Consider the following 24142-nt stretch of genomic DNA (forward strand, 5'->3'; position numbering starts at 1 on the left):
GCGTGACATCTCCTAGCTAGGCTCAGCCCCGGGGAAGTCCTGGCACAGCAGCAGTGCATGAGGAGCCAAAGGACCACGTTCAGACCCGACGCTTTCAGCTAAACGTGCCCAGCTAAGCAAGGAGGGGTCGTGGCACCTCTCCCAAAAGCCACGGCCTGTCCAATGTCCCCGGGCTGGAGAGCTGGGTCAGTGTGTTGAAATGAGCCCTGTGCCACCTTGATGGACAAACAGGAAGTATTACAGCATCGACTGCATGTATTTATTTATTTATTTAAACCGGTAATGAGGAGGGCTGCTCACGATTGCAGCCGATCTCCAGGCGACTGAAACCACTTCCCCAGCAGCTAGAGACAACAGCCCCTTCAGAGGACGGACTCTGCGGCAATGGACCCTGTGGAAGTCCCTCGGCGATCCCCGAAACCCAAGGTAGCACGTAGGAGGCTAGCACTGTGGCCTCCTACGCACCGCCTTGGGCTTCTGTGATTGCAGAGACAGCCGAAATGAGCCAAGGCACACATCCCCAGTTAAGAAGACCATGGCAGGGGAAACAGCCTTGAAGCTAACAAATTCAGTGGATCTCCTCTATGACTTTTAGGTCTTCCGCAGAATGCCTTGGAAGCTTTAATGCCCATTTTGTCCAGACTGATGCCTGCATTTTTGTCCATTCTGCATAGGGACAATCCCTTTTCTTTTTGTCCTGGGTTAGAATAGATAGTGCTGAGCAAGATGGGCCAGTGGTTTGATTCAGCACAAAACTTCATATGCAGGAAGACCATAAATGTGGGAGGGGGGGAGGACGGATGAGAGATAACATCCCCAGGCTTGGAATGCCCAATATGACATGGAGACCCCAAGAAATGATAGTAAAGTAAAGGTATCCCCTGTGCAAGCACCGAGTCATGTCTGACCCTTGGGGTGACGCCCTCTAGCGTTTTCATGGCAGATTCAACACGGGGTGGTTTGCCAGTGCCTTCCCCAGTCATGACCGTTTACCCCCCAGCAAGCTGGGTACTCATTTTACCGACCTCGGAAGGATGGAAGGCTGAGTCAACCTTGAGCCGGCTGCTGGGATCGAACTCCCAGCCTCATGGGCAAAGCTTTCAGACGGCTGCCTTACCACTCTGCGCCACAAGAGGCTCTTGAAATGATAGTATCGCCCGACTAAAAAGATCAGAAAACGGCAGCTTTGGAGGGTGGACTCTGGATTGTACCCCATTGAGGTCACTGTCCTCCTCCCAAATCTCCAGGAGTATCCCAACTTGGTCTGGCAACTCTACTCCTCCCCCCCACACACACACACATCAGTTGCCAGGGAGGACCAGGCTGTTGGAGTGAACGACTCAGCCTGCCTGGAGATTAGGGAGTGCCACCTTGCTCTGTGTTTGTATCACCCAGAACGGGACGGCTCTTTGTCCCAAGCAGGGAGCTGCCCTCTGACCCTTCTTCCCCCTTTGTCCTCTCCCTTCACTTCACATGGCCTCGGGCTTCAGTGATCAGCAAGGTGGCCAAGCTGAGCTGAGCCGAGCCGAAGTGCACATCCCTAGGCCCGGCAACTCTAGTCAGGACCCAGAAAGGCTCCCCAGAAATAAAAAAAACAAAGCTGCTGGAGGATGCCCATCACAACAGGGATTTTTCCCCCCTCTTTGGTCCCTGTGGGTAGTTTTCCTTTCCCAAACCGGCATGCTCATCATCCTTCCATGGCTGACGTTTTTACCCCCAAGTGGAGTTGGAGCCCCACTGGGCTCCCCCCTGACTCCACCCGGCATCTCAGCCTAAGCCAGCAGAAAGAAGAGCCCCTTTGGAGAGTGTTTGTGGCTGTTTGTGTCAAGAGATGCCCTGGAGGGGCCTCATGCTGGAGGAAGGCACCGCTGCTCCCGGAATGAGTGACAGGATCTGTCCCCGTGTTTTTACAGTTTGTACCTCCTTTAGGGCATATTCTCATCTATCCACAGGCTCTGTACACAAGGCTGCTAGTAAACACACGAAAATTACATCCAGCTCTTGCTGTGATGATCATGCCGTAGCATCCCTGTGGGCTTATTCATTACCAGGGAAAGCAAAAAGGGGCTCATGCAACAAGAAACAAAAAGCAACGAACCTAGCCAACAGGCGGCTAAGACCCAAAAGGCTCCACAAAACGTAAATGTGCAAATTATATTAACATTTATTGTGCACTACTCATAAAGTCAAAAACACAGACAAAGTACACAAGCTCTTCCTTGAAATCATCTCATATCGCCATCCAACGCTAGACCTAACGCATCTTGACCCCAAAGTGGGTCTTCCTCAGAGGTCTAAATCTGAACCCACACGTGACAAAGGAGAGGATGCCAAGAGCAGCCAGTGAGATCAAAGAGCTTTCATCTGGGCACTGAACCTGACCCACCTCAGAACCTTTTAGCAACTTTGGAGAAGGAGACTTACACACTTGATAAATTCAAATGAGTAACCGTGTTGGTCTGAAGTAGCACAATAAAATCAGAGTCCAGTAGCACCTTTAAGACCAACAAAGATTTATTCAAGCAGGGGTAGTCAAACTGCGGCCCTCCAGATGTCCATGGACTACAATTCCCAGGAGCCCCCTGCCAGCATTCGCTGGCAGGGGATTTCTGGGAATTGTAGTCCATGGACATCTGGAGGGCCGCAGTTGGACTACCCCTGATTCAAGGCGTGAGCTTTCGAGTGCAAGCACTCTTCATCTTGAATAAAACTTTATTGGTCTTAAAGGTGCTACTGGCCACTTGACAAATGGACATCTATCCATGACCCTGTCATCATTTATAGAAAATAAACTGGGGAGAGGAAGGGAAGTGACCCACATTGAGTCTCTGAGGTAGAGAAAAGCAGGGAAGAAAATCCAACTCTTCTCCTCCTCTCCTGTAATTGGAACAGGAAACAAAACTAGTACAGATGGCTTTTCCTTTCGGTGATATGTGCCAGCTGATATTTATCTTCTTTCGTATCTTATATTTCCAATACCTCAAAAGGGCATCTCTGTTGAGGATTTGGAGAATGCATACATTAATTTAAATGTAATCAAATAACAAAGCACGGGGGCGGCACATCTCTGACTTCACCTCTGCCAGGAACGCTGGGGAAATGCTAGGGGCCCAGCCTCCAGCAACCATACCACCCAACCCCACCCCCGGCTGGGCAGGGGAGGGCCTGGCAACCAAAGGAGCTACAGCCTTTACCCCACTGCCTGCAAGAAGGGGCCATTAATAAGGATTTAGGTAAGATAGTGGGAGGAATGTTGCAGATCTTTTTGGCCCTTCCGGCAGACCAAATATCTACTGCAAGCGCAAGGAAGCCAAGATTTCCAACCACAATTTGTAGGTTAAAAGGGGAGATTACTGATCAGCTAAAATTTCTTTGATTGCCTTAGGAATGAGTATTCAAAGGTCCATACTGAGCATTTCCTTTATTTAATGGTGGGTTGTCAAGTCACAGGCAATTTATGGCAGCATAAAGAACCCAGATGGATCAGAACACTGAGGGTCCATATCGTCTCACACAGGGGTCAGCCAGTTCCTCTGAAGTCCAGCAACAGGGCAGCGAGGCCAAGGTCTTCATAAGAACCTCAGAAGACCCCTGCTGGGTCAGACCAGGGAGGGTCCCTCTAGTCCAGCCTCTGGTCTCAAACAGAGGCCAACCAGTTCCCCTGGAGGGCCAGCACCAGAGCAGTGAGTCCAAAGCCTTCCTAAGAACATCAGAAGTGCCCTGCTGGGTCAGACCAGGGATGGTCCATCTAGTCCAGCCTCCCGTCTCACACAGGGGCCAGCCAGTTCCTCTGGAGGTCCAGCCACAGGAAAGAGAGGCTGAGGCCTTCTCTGATAAGAGCCTCAGAAGAGCCCTGCTGGGTCAGACCTTGGAGGGTCCATCCAGTCCAGCCTCCCATCTCACAAAAGGGCCAGCCAGTTCCTCTGGAGGTCCAGCCACAGGAAAGAGAGGTTGAGGCCTTCTCTGATAAGAGCCTCAGAAGAGCCCTGCTGGGTCAGACCATGAAGGTTCATCCAGTCCAGCCTCCCGTCTCACACAGGGGCCAGCCAGTTCCTCTGGAGGGCCAGAGAGGCCTTTCCCTGATAAGAACCACAGTAGAGCCCTGCTGGGTCAGAGCAGCAAGGGTCCCACACAGGGGCCAGCATGAGGCAGAAAGGCCAAGGCCTTCCCCTCATGTTGCCTCAATAAAATCCTGTTGAGTTATCAAGACAAGAGACCATCAGAGATGTTTGCCATTGTCTTACTGTGCAGAATGATCCTTGGAGGTCTTCCATCCACTATTATTATTGCTCCAAAAATCAGCAATATAGAATGATTTTAACATCAACCATTTTACAGTCCTTTGTACTAGAAAATAATCTTTACACCGCTCTGCGGTATAAATAAAGCAGTAAGGGGTGTGGGGGTTGGCATACCGGATTGACAAGCGGACTGACAAGTGGAGGGCCCAATTGGTAGGCGCAAAGCCTACCTTGTCAGTCTGAGGTCAAGGGGCTAATCAGCAGCCTCTTGCAGTGCGGCTGCCGATTGGCCCCTTGGGCAAGGACTGACCACCCCCAACGTAGGCCACCTTCAGCCCACAGCCACCATTACCGCACTGCCCGCCGACAAGCCAGGTAGGCCCCGAGGCCCCGGCGATGGGCAGGAGGTGGGCGGGGGGCCTCGGTCCGGCCAAAGGGACAGCCCTGCCGCCTTGCGGACGCAGCGGGACTGCCCCTTTGCCCGACCCAAGGCTAGCACCCGCTGTATTTAACATACAGCGGGCTTGCATTCTAGTACTTGTATAATTAAAGACCCCCCTCCCCACATACACAAACAAACACATATGGAGCATTCTCCATAATAAATCAAAAATCAAATGGTTGACTTGTTGCCAGAGTTTAAATATGTAAATTGTGAAGCACTTGCTGCTTAAAGAATAAATAGGTTAATTGAGAACAGAAATAGCTTTGTAAAGAGAGAGAGAGAGAGAGAAGAGAAAGAAACAGTCCTAACTGTGTAACTGTTTTGAGGCATTCAGGGAGAAAATGTGCTCCAAGGAGCAGGAGGTCTCCAATTGAGCGAATCAGGACAGAGGAGGTGATTACTTGAAAAAATATCAGGAAGTGCCCGGTCTAAATGTGCTCACTACGCACCTCCTCTGATACACACTGCAGGTCTTGCAAATTCCAAAATTGCTGTCATCCTGTTATTCTATACTAGTGATGTGTGCCTCGGCTTGGCTGCCTTGGTGATCACCAAAGCCCCAGGCGGCACGCAGGAGGCCAGCGCCGTGGCACAGAGAGGAAATATCCTCTTTGGGTGAGCTGAAGCGCATATCCCTAATTCCATGCATATTTCCCTACAAGCTTGACAGCTGATTAATCATCAATTTAGACGTAAAAGGAATTGACCAGGCTGTTCAAAGCTAATCTATCATCAGTCTGAATCATATAATGATAGAGTTGGAAGGGACCTCATGGGTCATCTAGTCCAACCCCCTGCACTATGCAGGACACTCACAACCCTATCGCTCATCCACTGTCACCTGCCACCCCCTTGAACCTTCACAGAAGCAGCCTCTCCGTCATATGGCTATCCAGTCTGCTAAGGGCTTTAAAAACCAGAAAGGGGAGATATGCAAAGTGGTGCATGAGTGTGATTCATCTACCAGCATAACCCACCCACCCACCTCCTGCAAATTTTCCTTGTATGTGTAGCATGAGAGTTGCCTTCCCCTCCAAAACACGGAGAGAGGAAGTTCACTCTGCCAACAGGGAGAGGAAGTTCTCAGAACAGGGAATCTTGCAGCCCACAGTGGCTTCAGTAAGGCATGGAGTAGGGGTGAGCACTACGGTTCAGTTTGGCTGCCTCGGCGATCACTGTAGCCCGAGGCAGCCAGCACCATGGGTGATGGCAGTGCGCCAGCTGGCGGCTGCACAAAAGTGCAGAGCTCTGCGCCTGCCTGCAGCCGCTGGCTAACATACCTCCGCCACCCCATCTCTCCGCGGCACTGGCCTCGTACGCACCAGTTTGGGCTTTGGTGATCGCCAAGGTGGCTGAACTGAGCCAAAGCGCATAACCCTAGCATGGAGTCACTTGTGTGCCAAAACATCAGCTCTTTATTGATCACACACAGCTGAACTAAAGCAGCAACCCACCACCTGAATTTATATACAGTCCAGAGGTTCCTGCCAAAGCCTGTGATTGGCCCTAAGCAGAGCCCTCTGAGTGGATAATTACAACGACCAATCGCTGGCTGGATCCTGCAAGCTAACCCATGGTAATTATGCATCTCTGATGCTAGCGCTAGGATCCAAGCTCCTGATCTCTGCAACATACACAACACCTGGGGTTCATCTTGGCCACTTCGAGCACACGCCTTATTTGATCAAAAAAGTGCAAAACCTTTCAATAGAAATCTTTCTTGATCACTGGATCTTTCTTCAGGGGAAGCCTTACCTGTTGAATTTCTGCCAGAAAAAGGAGAAAGACAACTGTGTGATCCTGCCGGTTCATTTTCCACTCCCTTTCAACCTACTGTCTTCAGATTTTGGAAGTCCACCCCCCCCCCCAGCTATCTCTTGAAAAATTGAAAGCTCGCAAAGGCGAGTGCGACTTCCTTACTGAATATCTCCTGCCAGTTCCAATTAATTTTGAATTTTTCATTAAACCATTATTAAAAGCAAGAAGACGGCCCCAAGAAGGGGATCTGACTCAGGCAGTATATTAACTACCCTCCTCTTGCCTAAGGACTTCTTATGATCTGTCCAAAGCAATTATGTCAGGCCAGCCTGATGGGTTCACATGTTAACAGGAAGTAAGTGCAGCAGTGGGGGGGGGGGGGGCGGGGAGGGGCGGGAAGGGGTTAGGGTTGCTTGATGTTCCCAGTTATTTTAAATCAGGGGCTTCTTGCAGCCATCTGGATATCACTGCACAGCTGAGTATCCCCCCTTTCCCTGGAAATGCCACCTTGCAAAATTGCGCCCTGGGGCCCTACCTACACAACCACTCACAGGAATAAAAACAGAAAGCATCAATGGAATTAAACTCACATTGATCAGTACCTCCCACAAAATCATTTTAAAATAGGCTGTACAGCAAAGATTAATCAACACAGACGTTTGGACCATATACTACGAGCCTTGAACTCGAAAAGCAAAAAAATTCAACCTATTAATGGTACTCAAAAGGGTAAATCATACAGGCAGAGATAGCACACCATTACTATGAATTATTCATTGTTAATCAAGTGTTCAACACAAACATTTTGTTAAATTTCTTTGCAGAGAATTGCTTTATAAGACGATCTTATATAAGCAGCTGGTCCATTCACATATCACAAACTATCAATACATACAACGATTAGCCTGTGACCCTCATGCTGATGGCCCCCCCAGGCAATTGCACAGTGGGCCTATGTGTTAAGAGACAGCCCTGGTCAACCGTCTTCTCTGGCAGGCCTGGCAGCGGTGTCCCCGTTCAGTTCACTGGATGGGGGGTGGGGGTCAGCGGTGAATCCAGTTCCTCTGCAAACTGATGTCAAATAAAGGAGCCCTCTGCCAAATTCTCTGCAACACACCAAGAATGCAACAATGAAGATATTTAACATGTAGTAGCATAACTTTGGAGAAAGCACAACTTAATACAGGGATTGACATCAATTGTAAATAAAATTCCTATTGGGGGTCTATAAAAAATAACCATAACAAAGCTAACACGACTAATCACATCTTCCCATAGATCAGTGGTTCTCAACCTTAGGGTCCCGACACCAAGTGGGGTCACCTGGCCCTTCCGCGGGATCACCAGTTTGGTGGCTGCGGCAGTGGCGGAGGCCAGCAACAGCAGCAGACGGTGGTGGGCAGTGGCAGCGGTAGCAGGTGGCAGGCGGCAGGCAGTGGCGAGCGGCGGGAGGCAGCAGTGGCAGGGGGGTGGAGGCGGCCAGCAGTGGTGGCAGTGCCCACCTCCACACACCTGTGTGCGCATGCACACCTCTGTTCGTGTGCGCGGCACCCCCGCCGCAGTTGGGGTTATGGCCGTAAGGAGGTTGAGAACCGCTGCCATAGATCATGGGGGGGGGGCTCTCCAGATGCCCATGGACTACAATTTTCATGAGCACAGGCATGTGCTAGCCATAGACATGTGGAGAGCCACAAGTTTGGCCACCCCTGCCATAGATAATCCAGCACATCAACCTAGAGGTCCCCAACATGGTGCCCACAGGTGCCTCCCGAAACGCCTATTGGCACCCAGCAAGCATTTTCTGGCAAGTGAGTTGGACCTGGTGGACCTCCTGATTGGCCACCAGAGATCAGATTAAAATGGCGATCTTCCACCAGGACTTTGGTTAGGGCCAAAAGTCCAGTGGCACCTTTAGGACCAACAAAGTTTAATTCTGGTTATCAGCTTTTGGGTGTGGCTCCATGGTTAGTTTGTTGCCCCCCCCCCCCCGACCACACACACACAAAGACACAAACTCGGACATATATGTCTTGTTTCAGTGTATCTGAAGACTTGTGCATGCATACAAATGCATACACTCAAAATTAAACTTTGTTGGTCTTCAAGTTGCCCCTGGACTCATACCGTGTTCTGTTGCTTCAGGCCAACAGAGCTGTAAAATGCGGGGGTCCGTAGGAGGAACGCCAGGCTACTGGCCAAATGAATGAACTGGTGATCTCAGCAGTGAGTCCATGTTGTAGCAGGCGACAACAAGACTGAGAAATGCCTCAGAAACCCCAACTAACATGGACAAAGCAGACAACAGGCCTCCCAACTCGTGCGTGTGATTGGCCAGCTTAGCATTGATTGATTTAAACTGACTGGACCTCAAGCTCAGTCCTCAGCAGATCCGCATACATAACACCCCTCCCGCCTTAGAGAGTCAGGAGACGGTGGACAAAGTCCTGCAGATAGCCAAGTGTCCTGTGAGTCTGTGAGGACTGACGAAGTTCAGGAGCTGGAACCAGCTGAGGGATGTCCCGAGGAATGATCGGGGCCACTAGAATGCAGGCTGAAGGGACTGTCTGTCGGAGGCAGCTGCAGGAGCAGGTGCCAGGCACAGTGATGGGGTAATAATTGGGGTCTCCCAACGCCCGTTTGGCACTGCCTCAAGAATGCCCTGTGCCAGGAGCTTGTCAAGCTCTCCATCTATGCAAGGCTTTAACATGAAGCGAACCCTCCTGGCCATGAGGTGGATGGTGCCACTTGAGGGTCAAGAGCCAGGGAAACCGGCAGACCAGGGTAGAAGCTGAGCGAATTATCAAAAATGGCTGCAAGCTCTCTGCATACATCCTCTAAGGGCGTAGCCTGGAGGTGATGGATTCCGTTTATGGTGATCCCAAGCGGCTCTACCCAGTCAAGGCCGAGGAGATTAGTGCGCTCCCCTTCGACAGACCAGTGTCAAGCGGCCAGGAAAAATCTTCATAACTAACACACGTGAAAATTGCCCACACCTTGCACTGGGATGAGGCTGCCCTGAAAATCCTTAACATTGTAGTCTGGAGGTCACAGAGGCATCTGAGGGTTGCACTGGATATGATTGAAAGTGACAACCAGACTCTGCAAAATTTTACAAAACATGAAGAAAGTGAAGCAGCAGATAATTCTAATTAATTTTTCTTAGCACAAGAGAAGGGTTTATTTGTCCAGGAGGGTGAGCTGGGAGGGAAGTCAAATTTTAGGTTGTGATTGTGATGTTTGCGTTATTTTTGTATGTGTTTTATGTTGTTGTTGTCGTTTTTGTTCAGTGGCAATGCTGTTACTTGTAGATGTTCATAATAAAATGTAAAATATATATATATATATATATATATATTTTAAGTGACAACCCAGTGTCCAGTTCCATAGTGCGGGAAGGCCCCTCTCTGCTCACCGAAAGATGGATCGTCTTTGGCTGCTCTGCGTCAAATTGATGCATTGTGTGGGTGCTGGCTTTTGCATGATGTCGGTGACTGGATGTAAGAGGCTCATGCTGTGAAGTTAAAGTCCTCCTTGTTTCTTTGTGGCAGAACTTGATCTCACCAGGTTGGGGATGGGAAGATGTGGCAGCGTGTTGGGAGCGATGTGCCCCTTCTTGTTGCAGGCCCTGCAGTACACATAGCAGAACTGGCAAGAGCTCCATGAAAGCTGGGCCCCACAACTGACACAGGATCTGGAGGCGGGCATTGGGAAGTGGCACGGGCAAGCAGCAGTGGCATAGTCCACCTCGATCTCACCTCACCCTCACCCCGCCCCTCCAGGCCGAAAGGAAATCGGCCGCAGAAGCAGCCGATTAGCTTGCAGCCCGGCAAGCTTCTCTTCCCGCCCCCTCCCAAAGCAAGAAGCTTGCCGGGCCGCAAGCTGATAGGCCGCTTCGGCGGCCGATTTACTCGCAGCCTGGCGAGCTTCTCGCTGTGGGGGGGGGGCGGGAAGAGGGAGCCGCGGCCCAGCACCGAGGCCTTCGCGGCCCGGCACTGGGCACGGCCCAGCACCGGGCCACGGCCCGGGGGTTGGGGACCACTACTCTAGCGCATCTTTGAAGGTGAGCCCTCTTTTGGAGAAAAGCCAGTGCTGGATCTGCTCGTCCCAGAGGTTGCAGACAAGGCAATCCCATAGAACCTCCTTGAGATTAATGAACTGGCAATCTCGAGCAAGGTTGCAGGGGGCAGTGATGAGGTCAGCAATAGACTCGCCCTCTTGTTGGACACATTGGTAGAATGCATGGTGGAAGGCGATATCTCCCGGCTGGGGGTTGGTTGCAGTGTTCCCAAATGTACGAGGCGAATCCCTTCCAGATCTGCAGTGTCTATGTCATATGGGGAGAAGAGGTCTTGTGCGAGGTCATGGGTGGCACAAACTCAGAACAACGACCATTTCCTGGCCCTGTTGGTGATGCTGCTGGCCACAAGGCAGTGATGGAAACGCCTCTCGTAGGAAGGCCGACAGGTAGAATGGCTGAGACAGAAGGACTCAGACTGGCCCAAGGTAGCCATTGCATTCATTAGCTGAGTCTGCTCCCCGGACAGCAGTCAGACAGTCCCTTCACCGGAGGTCGGGCACCAAATGAACAACGGGTTCTACCAAAGGTTTGTACTTCCATGGTGACAGGGATCAATAACTGGTAGAAATCCAGTGATTTCAGCTTCCAATTTGTCGCTCCTTAGCAGCAGAGCTCCACTCCAGTGATTCAGCAGTTGTAGGCGATCACTTACCAGGGTTCTGTCCTTAGCATCACGATCCCATCCTCATCGCTGGTGCAAAATATGTGGGTCCATAGGAAGAACACCAATAAGAGCCTCTTGTGGCGCAGAGTGGTAAGGCAGCCGCCTGAAAGCTTTGCCCATGAGGCTGGGAGTTCAATCCCAGCAGCCGGCTCAAGGTTGACTCAGCCTTCCATCCTTCCGAGGTCGGTAAAATGAGCACCCAGATTGCTGGGGGGTAAACGGTAATGACTGGGGAAGGCACTGGCAAACCACCCCGTATTGAGTCTGCCATGAAAACGCTAGAGGGCGTCACCCCAAGGGTCAGACATGACTCGGTGCTTGCACAGGGGATACCTTTACCTTACTATCATTTCTTGGGGTCTCCATGTCATACCGGGCATTCCAAGCCTGGGGATGTTATCTCTAGTCCGTCCTCCCCCCCCCCCCATTTATGGTCTTCCTGCATATGAAGTTTTGTGCTGAATCAAACCACTGGCCCATCTTGCTCAGCCCTATCTATTCTAACCCAGGACAAAAAAAAAGGGATTGTCCTTTTAGGAAGAACACCAGGCTACTGGGCAAACGAACGGCTCTTTATTGGTGCTCTCACCAGTGAGTTACGTAAAATATGTGGGTTCGCAAGGATGAATGACAGGCTATGAGGCCAACTGCTCTTTATCGATCTCAATTATGAGTGCATGTTGAAGGAAGCAACAAGAAGACTGAAACTCCTCAGAACAATCCTGCTATATATACGTTTGTCCAACAAAGACATTTCCCATGGTTGAGCCTGACAGGCTCAGAGGCGCTTGATTGGTTTTAAAGGATTGCCTCCCATAGCTGGGAGCTTTGAAGCACCTTGGCTGCTTTTGAGGCTGCTAGAATCCTACCTCGGACTTCAAGCTCAGTCCCGTGCAGATTCACATACACAACACCCTTCCCCCCTTAGATAGTCACCTAAGAGGTGATGGATGAAGTCCGGTAGTTGCTGGGGTGCTGTGTGCGTCTGTGTAGACCGGTGTAGCTCTGGTGTGGGAGACGACTGCATAACACTTTTTGTAGACACAGGAGCCCTGGGAACCATGGTCTCTGCTTCAGCTGGCATCTGTGCCAATGAGTTCTTGGTGGTGACAGGCAGGAAGGGCTGTCATGCATCCTTGACTGCTGGGCCCAGCAGTGCCTCTCAGGTGGCAGGTCTGGGATCCCAGTGGCGTACCTAGTCCACATGCCAGTGGAGGTTGCAGCTGTCAGAGGCTTGGACGCTATAGGAGACGGGTCCAGTTACCTGTGTGACAGTGGCTGGGATCCAGTGGGAGCCATTGCTGTAGTTCCGGACATAGACCAGGGCATCCAGGGTGAAGGCACGGGGTTTGGTGGAGCTCTATAAATCTCTAACCAGGTTGCATCATGGTTGGGATGCAGCCAGTCTAGGAGGATGCAGACTCTCCAGCCTATAAACAGTTCCACCATGCTCTTCCCTGTTGTTGACTTCACTGCTGCCATCGCCACCTCCACCAGGGAGAACGCTGTCACCTATGTGAAGAAGACCGCCACCGACACGGACGCCACCGACACGGACTCCCACGATGTATGCCAAGGCCGAGAGCCTTGGTACCATCGCTAGAGTGGTCCTGGCCACAGCAGGAGAGGCTGCAGACATGAAGAAGAAGAAGAAGAGTTGGTTCTTATATGCCGCTTTTCCCTAAGGAGGCTCAAAGCGGCTTACAGTCGCCTTCTCATTCCTCTCCCCACAACAGACACCCTGTGGGGTGGGCGAGACTGAGAGAGCGCTGATATCACTACCCAGTCAGAACAGTTTTATCAGTGCCGTGGTGAGCCCAAGGTCACCCAGCTGGCTGCATGTGGGGGAGTGCAGAATCGAACCTGGCATGCCAGATTTAAGGGGCCTCTTCTGACAGCTCAACAGATAACATCAAGACAAGCCCCACCGTTCCCTTGATGTCTGTTGTATCCTATGTATTTCCAACAATAATATCCACTGCACTAACCAGAGTATTGAGGCCAACAACCTTTAATCCTGGGTTAGAGAGGGGGGGACCGGACTCTGGGGGCGTTCCCCATCTCACAGCCTGCCTGTTTGTTGAAGAGTGGAACAGTGCCGATGTTACCTGGTAAATCAGGTTCTCCTCCAAGAATATTTGGAATTTGGCTGAGGTGAATTGTGCCCCATTGTCAGAGACGACCATGTCCGGCAGTCCATGGGTCACAAAGAGGTGCTGCAGGGCTCTTACGACCACAGCCGATGTCATCGAGGGTACTGGAATGACCTCCGGCCATTTGGAGAATGAATCCAGCATGACCAGGAACGTGTCCCTGGAAAGGACTGGCAAAGTCAACTTGTTGGCGGGACCAGGGATTCTTGCCTGGCTCCCATGGCTGCAGCAGCACTTGAGGCATCTCGGGGCAGCATTCCTGGCAGGTCTGGCAGCAGTGGGCCCAGGACTTAATGTCCTTGTCAATCCTGGGTCACCAGACATAGCTGTGTGCCAGTACTTTTAGCCTTGTCTTCCTAGGAGTCCTCGCTGATGTCCTCTTGGTGGATGGCTGTAGTTGGGCGCGTTCCTCATGAGCACTGGGGCAACACGTGGCCCAGGACTGACCTGGTACTGCGGGCGGCTGCTTCGGCATTGGTGGCTTCCTCCAGTGCATCTTTGTAGGTCAGCCCCTTCTTTTTGTGGCCTCATCCTGGAGGCCATAGGTGAAATGACCTCTGAGAGCCTCCCTGAGTCTGGAAAACTGGCAATCTCGAGCAAGGTTGTGGAGGGTGGCCAATATAGTCAGCATTGGACTCACCCTCCTGCTGCATTCATTTAAAGGACACATGGCGGCAGGCAATCTCTCCTGCCTGGGGGTTGCAGTGTTCCTGCAGGTGCCGGAGAATCTCATCTAGGTCTGCAGAGTCCACGTCATCTGGAGTGAAGAGGTCTTATGCCAGAGCATAGTTACCTGGGCCACACAAGCTCGGGAACAATGACCATTTCCTCGCCCCGCCAGTGATGCCATGGGCTATAAGGTAGTGGCGGAACCACTTCTCGTAGGCTTGCCAAGGTACCAGGTGGCTGAGATCGAAGGGCTCAATCTGGCTGAAGGTAGGCATTGCATTCATTCTGCTGAATCTGTTCCCCAGCAGCGAATTCAGCAATTGGTTGGTCCCTTCCCTGGAGAGCAGGTACCGCTGCTCTCAAGTTATTCAGTGGTGGTTTGTCCCTCCTTGGCAGCAGGGTTCCTCCCTACTGATTCAGCTGGTGGATACTCCCCCACCCCTCAGAAGGCTGAGCTTGGCACCAGTGAACTTCAGCGGCTACGTCTCCCCCCGGACAGAAGGGCTGCATGGCAGCTTTGTCCCTCTGTGGAAGGCAGGGTTTCGCATTGACAGCTGGGTCCCCCTTGGATGGGGGACCTCCGCTTCTGCAGTAATTACAGCTGTAGATCGCGTACCAGTGTAGCTTGCTAGTGTTGCAACCCCATCCTCATTGCCAGTGTAAAATATGCGGGTTCACAAGGACGAACTAGGCTACTAGGCAGACAAACAGCTCTTTATGCATCTCAGTGGTGAGTGCATGTTGGAGGAAGCAACAACGAAACTAAAAACCCTGAGAACAAACCCCAAGCTATATACATTTGAACAATAGAATCTCCTGCAGCTGAGCCCGATTGGCTTAGGGGCACTTGGCTGCTTTTAAAAGGATTGGCTCCCACAGCTGGTAGCCTTGAAGTGCATCAGCTGCTTTTGAGGCTGCTAGAATCCTACCCCAGACCTCAAGGTAAGTCCTGTGCAGATTCACAAACACAAGTGCATGTTGTAGCAGGTGACAGCAAGACTGAGAGCCCCCAAGAGAACCCCAACTTATATACAGAAAGCAGACAATTGGTCTCCCCTGCCGTGCGTGGAATAGGCCAGATTATCAGTGGTGGGTTTAAACTGATTGGTTAGTTCCGTGTCTGCTTGGATCCCTGCCTTGGATTTCAAACTCAGTCCTCAGCAGATCCACATACACAACAAGGGCTACTGCACATACACATGCACTCACACCCACCCTTGTCGACCTAGGTCCTTGCCCACGTAGTATTAATGTGGCAAAGTGACCCTAGACAGCTGAAACAGCAATAAATGAAGAAATACCCTTGGAATTAATCCATCTTTAAGGCGTCACTGGTTTTCCATTCCATCACCCTGCACACATACTGATGTCGAAGGCGTAATCTAAATGTTTCTTCATGGTTTACTTAAGCTTTAAAGCAGGGGTAGTCAAACTGCGTCCCTCCAGATGTCCATGGACTACAATTCCCATGAGCCCCTGCCAGCGAACGCTGGCAGGGGCTCATGGGAATTGTAGCCCATGGACATCTGGAGGGACGCAGTTTGACTACCCCTACTTTAAAAAGAAAATGTAAAATTCCAATTTTTAAAGATCAGGTTTTTAGGGGTTTTTTAAATCAATGCCAGTTTTTCTCTGCAGGCATATAGAGTGTTTCAACGTGCTGGGAAACAGTAGCGCCGTTGTAGGGTTCAAAAAGCCAGAAAGAGAACCTGCTTCCTGACCCAACATTCAAACAAGTGAGCACAATGGCCAGTCTCATTTTAGGTGCCCTTGCCATTTAAGTTGTGATAACTGGGGAAGAAATGGAGATAGTGACAGATTTTATTTTCCTGGGCTCCAAGATCACTGCAGATGGGGACTGCAGCAAAGAAATTAAAAGATGCTTGCTCCTGGGGAGGAAAGCTATGGCATATCTAGACAGCATCCTAAAAAGCAGAGACATCACCCTGCCAACAAAAGTGCATTTAGTCAAGGCTATGGTATTCCCAGTTGCAATGTATGGCTGCGAAAGTTGGACCATAAGGAAGGCCGAGCGTCAAAGAATTGAGGCTTTTGAACTCTGGTGCTGGAGAAGACTCCTGCGAGTCCCTTGGACTGCAAGGCAAACAAATCGGTCAGTCCTAGAGGAGATCAGCCCTGCCTACTCCTTAGAAGGCCAGATCCTGAGGATGAAATCAAATACTTTGGCCACCTCATGAGAAGGAAGGACTCCCTGGAGAAGAGCCTAATGCTGGGAGCGATCGAGGGCAAAAGAAGAAGGGGACGACAGAGAATGGTGGCTGGATGGAGTCACTGAAGCAGTCAGTGCAAACTTAAATGGACTCTGGGGAATGGTAGAGGACAGGAAGGCCTGGAGGATCATTGTCCATGGGGTCGCAATGGGTCGGACACGACTTCGCAACTAACAGCAACCACACTATGGTCACTATGGACAGGAAGCAACAACAACAATTGCTATTCGCTTGGACCATTTCTAACTTTCCAACCGAAAGGGAGGACATTTTCATCAGTTTTGTAAAAAAGATCCTATAAGAGGACGGACACCCAGCTGCCTGGTCAGCCTGCATCTGGGGCTCCTTCTCACACCACAATTCAATGACGCCTTGAAAATTCAGCACATTCGGGAAGGCCACAGTGCCCTGGAGCACGCCCTGAGTGTACGTTCCCAGGTGTTATTTACAAATCAAATCCAGCCTAATGGACTCAACGCTTTCTCCATCTGAAAGACAAACAAGAGGCCAGGCAAGGAGAAAAACACATTAGGAAAACAAGCAAAGCAATTTAAGGAGGGGGCAGACCCCTGAGACAATCCAGAGATGCCGAAAGGAGAAATCAAAGCACCCATATTTATAGAAGCTTGTTCTTTCTTCTGTTTTCCATTATTAGAAACACAGACACAGAACTGGGAGGGTCCTGAAGGGTCATCTAAGGACAAGAAATTCACAACTACTCCCCATCCCTGTCCCCCAGTGACCCCTGCTCTATGCTCAGAGGAAGGCAAAAAACGTTCGGGGGGGGGATTCCTTCCTAATCCCAAAGTGGCAACCAGCATTTCCCTGGACATGCAAGAGACGGCCACAAGAGCCAAGCACCGGCTCATGTCTTCCTGCTCCCCTTCTCACCTTCTGCCTCAGTTCCCAGAATCAGCACGGCTGCCAGGTAGCCATCTCACCTGTGTTTCAAAGCTTCCACAGAAGGACAGCCCAGCGCTGAGGAAGCCTACATTACAGGGGAAAGAGGAAAAAATTAACCAGCACACACACAAATGGCCTGTGGGCTCATGGTTCCCACTGAGTCTGCTCAATTTCCCACCACAGATTTGTTCAGAAGTCCCATCTTTTACTCTGGAAGCGTTCAGCTCCGTTCAGAATGAATAGGATTGCCAGCTACTGGCTGAGAAATTTCTTGAGGTCTGGGTGGGACTGGGCCTGAGGAGGGCACGGTTGGAAAGGACTACACTGGGGCGGGGGGGGGGGAGTCAAGGCAGCCATTTTCTCCAGGGGAACTGACCTCAATCCTCTGGAGAGTGATTGTAATTCTGGGAGACCTCAAGGCCCCTGCTGCAGGTGGACACACCCCATTGTCAGTCAAGGCCCTGCCACCAGCAGGAAATGGGGTGCAGGGACATGGAGGACATTGGTGCTCTCTAAGAATCACTAGGACCGTTTATGCACTGGGAATTTCACTGCCCCAGCTCCCGTGCAGGAACACAAATCGGGGGTGGATGAGGTGCACCAGGCCAAATGCTCCCCCGTGTGGGTGCAGGAAGAAGTGGGGTAACCTGCCACAACTACAATTCCAGCCTGCAGCCTGGCATGAAACCCCCAGTGTATAAACGGTCTAGGAGTCCCCAGAAACTGTGTAAAACCAGAGAATTCCTGGAGAGGGGACATCACACCATTGAGCTGATGGGCATGGGGGTATTTTTCTCAGGGGCAGGGATCCCACACCCATATGGCAGCCCTAGTACAGACATAAGGTGTTTTCCCACATACTAAATAATCCAATTCTATGCCGCAACTGGATTTAACTTCAAAATCCATTTACAAACAGTCACTGAGATTGAGATGGCATTATTTAGCAGGTGTGAAAGTGACCCAAAATGCAAAATCAGAGTTATTTTAAGCTATGGTTACCAACTGTGGATTGGGAAATTCCTGGAGTCTTGCAGGTGGCGCCTTGGGGGGGGGGGCTAAAATGTGGAGATGGGAGAGAACTGAGCAAAGATGTGATGCCAAGCAGGATGCAACTTGCCAGAAAATCTTGCCTTGACAAAGGCAGTTTCAGCCCCTGTGCTACAGGCGAGGACCTTTGTCAAGGGCAGTGAGCAAGCACCAGGATAGCTGTGTTCATTCAAAACTTTAGGAAGGCAGCTTGGTGTAGTGGTTAAGAGCAGCGGCCTCTAATCTGGTGAGTCAGGTTTGATTCCCCGCTCCTCCCCATGCAGCCAGCTTGGTGGTGTTGGGCTAGTCACAGTCATGTTAGAGCTGTTCTCAAAGAGCAGTTCTGTCTGAGCTCTTTCAGCTCCAACTCCCTCCCAGGGCATTTGTTGTAGGGAGAGGAAAGGAAGGTGACTGTAAGCCACTTTGAGACTCCTTCAGGCAGTGAAAACCAACTCTTCTTCTTAAACTAACTATGGCGCATAAGCCAACGTCCAGCTCTAGTTTCAGATCCTGCACGGAGCTTTTATTCCAATCCCAGGTCGATTCAGTCCCTGCCCTCTATACAGAATGCGATTTCTGTTTGGATTTTGGGCGATTTAAATTTTCCTTCTGCAGCAAAAAGGATTGATCCGGAGTGACCCTACCTTTATTGTGCGATATTTTAATGCTCAATATTTTTCAAACCCGGATTGGGAAAGCAAGCTCCGTGGTAGAGAACCTCTGATAGGCCAAACCTGGTCATGTGACAAGCTTGCCTTAAAGGAGAAGCCCCTAATTTCTCTCAACTTTTGTCGGTCCTGGATTTTTTCTCCTTTCTCTGCCTTTTTCGATCCTCTCCCCCCGCCCCCATCCAAGAAAAGAAAGAGGCTCCCTGCTTGGCTCCTCCCCCCCCTTCAAGAAAAGAAAGAAAGAGGCTTCCCCTCCCCCCCTCTTCCCCTCCCCCCTTCTGAACTACCCTAATCACGTGCAGAATACTTTCCTGTTTCAATGGGGAAGGGGGGGAGGAAGAGGAAGACCCGAGTTCAAATCAATCTGAGTTCACCAGGATTGACAATGGAATAAACAAAGTAAGTGCAGACTCTGCCCTGGTTTGAAAGACCCTGACTCTCCACTGACCTGACCCAGTTGACTCAAGCTTGCCAGATCGCCAAAGATAAGCAGGGGCAGCCATGATTAATATTTGGATAGGAAAGGGCCAAGGAAGCCCAGAGTCATTGTACAGAGGCAGGCCTCTGAACCACTTCCCCACCCCCCTCTTGAGCGGAGAGATTCGCATCCTGAGCAGACCTTAAAATGGGCAACAGCTGGTGCAAGACCCTGCTTGGCTCCAGACAGCTGCTGAGCAGGGCTTCCTGAGTCAATGAGCAGACGCTCACCTGCACAGCTTAAAGCAGGGGTAGTCAAACTGCGGCCCTCCAGATGCCCATGGATTACAATTCCCATGAGCCCCTGCCAGTGTTTGCTCATGGGAATTGTAGTCCATGGACATCTGGAGGGCCACAGTTTGACTACCCCTGGCTTAAAGGGAGCAGTGCCTCCTTAACACATCTTGCCTAGAAAACCTTGCATTGGTCACCATGAGTCAAATGCAACCTTGTACCATTTTCCACCACCAGCAATTAGCCCTCATTAGTAGAATGACCCAGATTCAGGCCACCAAATGCACTAGAGTTCGCCTCATTAAGCCCTGGCTTCATCTTATGTCTGAACTGAGCTTTAAACTTGAACCGCACACAGCAATGCAAAAGCTGCTGGATCAGAACCCAGAATGTCCCTCTGCAGGAGCATTATGGATTTTCTCCAACAGGCCACAAGCAAGACATGAAGGCGACAGCCTACTGCTGCTGTATGTCCCTTGGAGGTGGACTGCCTCTGAACGTGGCAGTTCTGTTTAATTATCAGTATGAATGTGATCTGGTCCTGATTGAAAACTAAAAATCTGGAGCTAACCCTGGTAAATAGGGCCAGCTGGAGCTGCAGGATCCAACACATTTGGTGCAGCATCCCATTTTCAATAAATGCACACAAAAGCTTCTCCCCATCTTGAAACTTTGTTAGTCTTCAAGGTACCAGTGGACTCCAACTTCAGATCAACACAGCTGCCCATCTGAATCTAAAATCTTCTTCAGATGGTTTTTCCCCAGCGGCTGGTGCTGAGAGGTAGATTGCCTCTGTATATGGAGGAGCCATTGAGACTGCAACATCCATTAAGCTGTCATGATGAATAGCCATCTGTCCTCCATAATTCTACTCTCAGAGCTTTCCAAACCAGCCATCTTCTGAATTCCACAACTGACACCTTGCAAAACCCTTTCCCTGAACTTTGAGACTTGGAGCCTGGGTGTAGTAAGGAAATCCCTACAGTGGATACAGTCCAAACCCGTATCTAGTTCTGTGGCCATCTGGATACCTCTGGGACAGTTTCCACACTGGGAACTTCACTGCACCCGTGTGGGAGCAGAAACCCAGGGCGGACAAGACATATTCGGCCAAACGCTCCCCTGGGCAGGAGCAGGAAGTATCCTGGCAACCTGTCCCAACTCAAACTCCAGCTTGCAGCTTGGCACGAAGCCTTCAGTGCAGAAACGGTCTTGGTGTCACAAACCAAGGAGACTAAATGTCCAAAGCTGTTTATTAAATCCAAGGAAGGGACATCAGGCCACTTTGTGAGAGGAGAAAATTGCTTTGAACAAGGTAACCCCCCTTCCCACAACAAATGCACATTTTGCCCGCCAAGATTCTTTCCCACAAAAAACAAGCTTTTGTCTACAAAGGGAAAGTTAGAACAAAGCTATAACACCTAGCTGCCAGCAGCCGGATGAAACCTTTTGGTTGAAATTATAATATGCAAGCTTACAGAGATAGCACCGGGAAGGACGGAGCCAGCTTCCCTGGCGGAGTCAGACTCCAGTTGCACCAATGGCAAAAGAACCTGAGAATTGACTGGAGGGAAGCTTCCGGGAAACCAAAGTGTGAAGAAACCAGATGCACTCATGTAGCCTAACTGAGGCATGGAATGAGAGGGGAGCACTTGGGAGGGCCACGTACTCACTAGGCTCACCAGTTGTCTACCTTGGCTCCTCCACCCCTCAAGAAACTGAGGAGGAGGGCAGAAATAACTGGAAAATGGATCCAATAGGTTTGCTCTAGGAATTCCTCCTTTGGCCTTAAGCATATAGCTTGGGGAAATTTCTAAAGCACTGGTAGTGAAATCACATCTAGACCAAAATCCATCCGCCCAAGAAACTGCTCTTCTTCTTCTTCTTCTTCTTCTTCTTCTTCTTCTTCTTCTTCTTCTTCTTGTTATTATTATTATTATTATTATTATTATTATTATTATTATTATTATTATTATTATTATTATTTCGATTTATTTCCCACCACTCCCAGATGGCTCGTGGCGGGTAACAGTGTCTAAAACCCCATTAAAACTCCCATTAAAAGACTTTAAAATGTCACAACATGGCGGCACAATAATAAGATCCCCTTCCTAAAAAAGCCCTGGCTTCATCTTATGTTCTTAAATCTCCGGTGGGCAGCCCTCAAGTTCACTCTTAGCAAGGAAAAGTTGCCAACTCCAGTGGGTGACCTTGGGGGCTTAGAAGACCACGGTTTGGTTTTGCGTTTCTCCTAGACTCTGGTGTGTCATTGCGTCTTCTCAGTGACATTGCCACCTCTCCCAGGGGAATGGACCTGCCATACAGAGGATGGAGCAGAGTTGTTCTCTCTTTCTCCGGAGGGACAGACCAGAATGAATGGAATGAAATTAATTCAAAAGAAATTCCGTCTAAACATTCGGAAGAAGTTCCTGACAGTTAGAGCGGTTTCTCAGTGGAACAGGCTTCCTCAGGAGGTGGTGGGTTCTCCATCTTTGGAGATTTTTAAACAGAGGCTGGATAGCCATATGACAGAGAGGCTGATTCTGTGAAGGTTCAAGGGGGTGGCAGGTGACAGTGGATGAGCGATAGGGTTGTGAGTGTCCTGCATAGTGCAGGGGGTTGGACTAGATGACCCATGAGGTCCCTTCCAACTCTATTATTCTATGATTTTATGATTCTTTGCTCTTCATATATTTTTTTATTTTAAAAAACATGGTAATAATAGAGATACAAAAGAAAAACAGGGAGAAGACAAACAGAATGAGGAACAGCTTAAAATCAATATAAATGCATTGTGATGCATGTAAAGCAGCAGGAGAGGTTTTAAATACGAAGGTATAAGGAAGTAGATTCTGAACAAAAATATTCCTTATTTTTCATTCTTTTAAATGTCTAGCATGGGCTATGTAATCAAGATAAACTTAAGACTATGGTTATAAAATACATGTTATGAAATTTGAAATTTAAAATGTTTGAGACCACGATTACAGTCATTTACAAAAAATGTCCTGAAAACTAAAATGCAGAGGACATTGGGGAGAAATATCATCTGTTCCATACACCTAGTAAAGTATATGCTCCTAAGCAGGGGTAGTCAAACTGCGGCCCTCCAGATGTCCATGGATTACGATTCCCATGAGCCCCTGCCAGCAAACGTTGGCAGGGGCTCATGGGAATTGTAATCCATGGACATCTGGAGGGCCACAGTTTGACTACCCCTTCTCCTAAGGATAGAGCTCCGAACTGCTAGCTGGAAGGGGGGGGGGATGGGAAGTTAACTCCAATGAATAGCCATGTTTTAATGTGTTGGGGATTTTAAGGGTTTTGTGGTTTTACTATTTTATTGTAAACCGCCACGAGCCTTTGAGAGCGGTGGATGGATGGAGGGACGAATGCTGATCTCTGATGATGCATTCCACCTGTTGCACAGAACATTCAAATTTTCTGCTCTGTCCTTCACTGAAAGGGGCTGATAATAGATCTATGCCCCCCCCCCGGGGACTCGGGATTTGGACCCAAAGTAAAACATCATCAGGACCTCCTCTCCACCCGCTAGTAGTGGGAGGGGGGGGGGAAGTTGAGCTGCCGTTCTTTGCCATGCCGGTAATATTGGTAACATTATTATTGTTTTAATGGGGTTTTAATGGGGATTCTGGGATGCTGTTACCTGCCATGAGCCACAAGGGAGTGGCGGGAAATAAATCTAATAATAAGAATAAGAATAAGAATAAGAATAAGAATAAGAATAAGAATAAGAATAAGAATAAGAATAAGAATAAGAATAAGAATAAGAATAAGAATAAGAATAAGAATAAGAATAATAAAGGTGCACCTTGTTGCCAGCCAGATGTTAGAGGAGAGGTAGAGCTTTGACCCAAGGAAGCCCTTCCAGAGGGGCCAAAGTCAGTCGGTGACAAGGTTGGTCTGGGGAGGAGAAAAAATTCTTTTATTTCCTCCTTCGAAAGGAACTGCGGGCAAAGACCCACCAGGATCTTCCAGACTGTGGGGCCTCTTGCTGAGGCAGCCACGAGAGACTTACACATGTGCCACGCCCACCGGGGGCTGCTGGGAAGAGAAAAGATTGCTGCACCGGTAGCAAACGCACCAACAGAAATAAAGCCCTTCAACACGGGCGAGGTTTCTGTAATAAGAATCATAGAATCATAGAACCATAGAGTTGGAAGGGGCCATACAGGCCATCTAGTCCAACCCCCTGCTCAATGCAGGATCAGCCCAAAGCATCCTAAAGCATCCAAGAAAAGTGTGTATCCAACCTTTGCTTGAAGACTGCCAGTGAGGGGGAGCTCACCACCTCCTTAGGCAGCCTATTCCACTGCTGTACTACTCTGACTGTGAAAACTTTTCCCGATATATAAGCAAGGTTCAGACCCGATCTGGGTCTCACCCTAGCAACACTGCTGTTTCTCAGCAACTGAGGAGAGAGAAATTGGGGGGGGGGGCATGAGCCCCTGCTTCTCTTGTGGTTTTGACTAAATGCCAGAGCGTCACTTCATCTCCTCAGCAGCTGGCTAATCCCCCCATGGCTACAGGGCTACCTAACCCCTGGTGGGGGGAAGGGATGGATCCCCCAC

At 49.9% G+C, this 24142-nt stretch overlaps 1 long non-coding RNA gene across 1 annotated transcript; it reads right to left on the bottom strand.

Moving 5' to 3' along the window:
* Positions 1-7047: 7047 nt before the first annotated feature.
* LOC143836721 (uncharacterized) lies at positions 7048-19419 on the bottom strand. Its single transcript, XR_013230684.1, has 3 exons — positions 19288-19419; positions 17131-17227; positions 7048-7550 (listed from the first exon to the last, which is right to left on the bottom strand). It is a non-coding gene; the product is annotated as an uncharacterized LOC143836721 (long non-coding RNA).
* Between the last annotated feature and the right edge of the window lie 4723 nt (positions 19420-24142).

Source organism: Paroedura picta, chromosome 4 (assembly GCF_049243985.1).
Source record: "Paroedura picta isolate Pp20150507F chromosome 4, Ppicta_v3.0, whole genome shotgun sequence".
Taxonomy (NCBI): Eukaryota; Metazoa; Chordata; class Lepidosauria; order Squamata; family Gekkonidae; genus Paroedura; species Paroedura picta.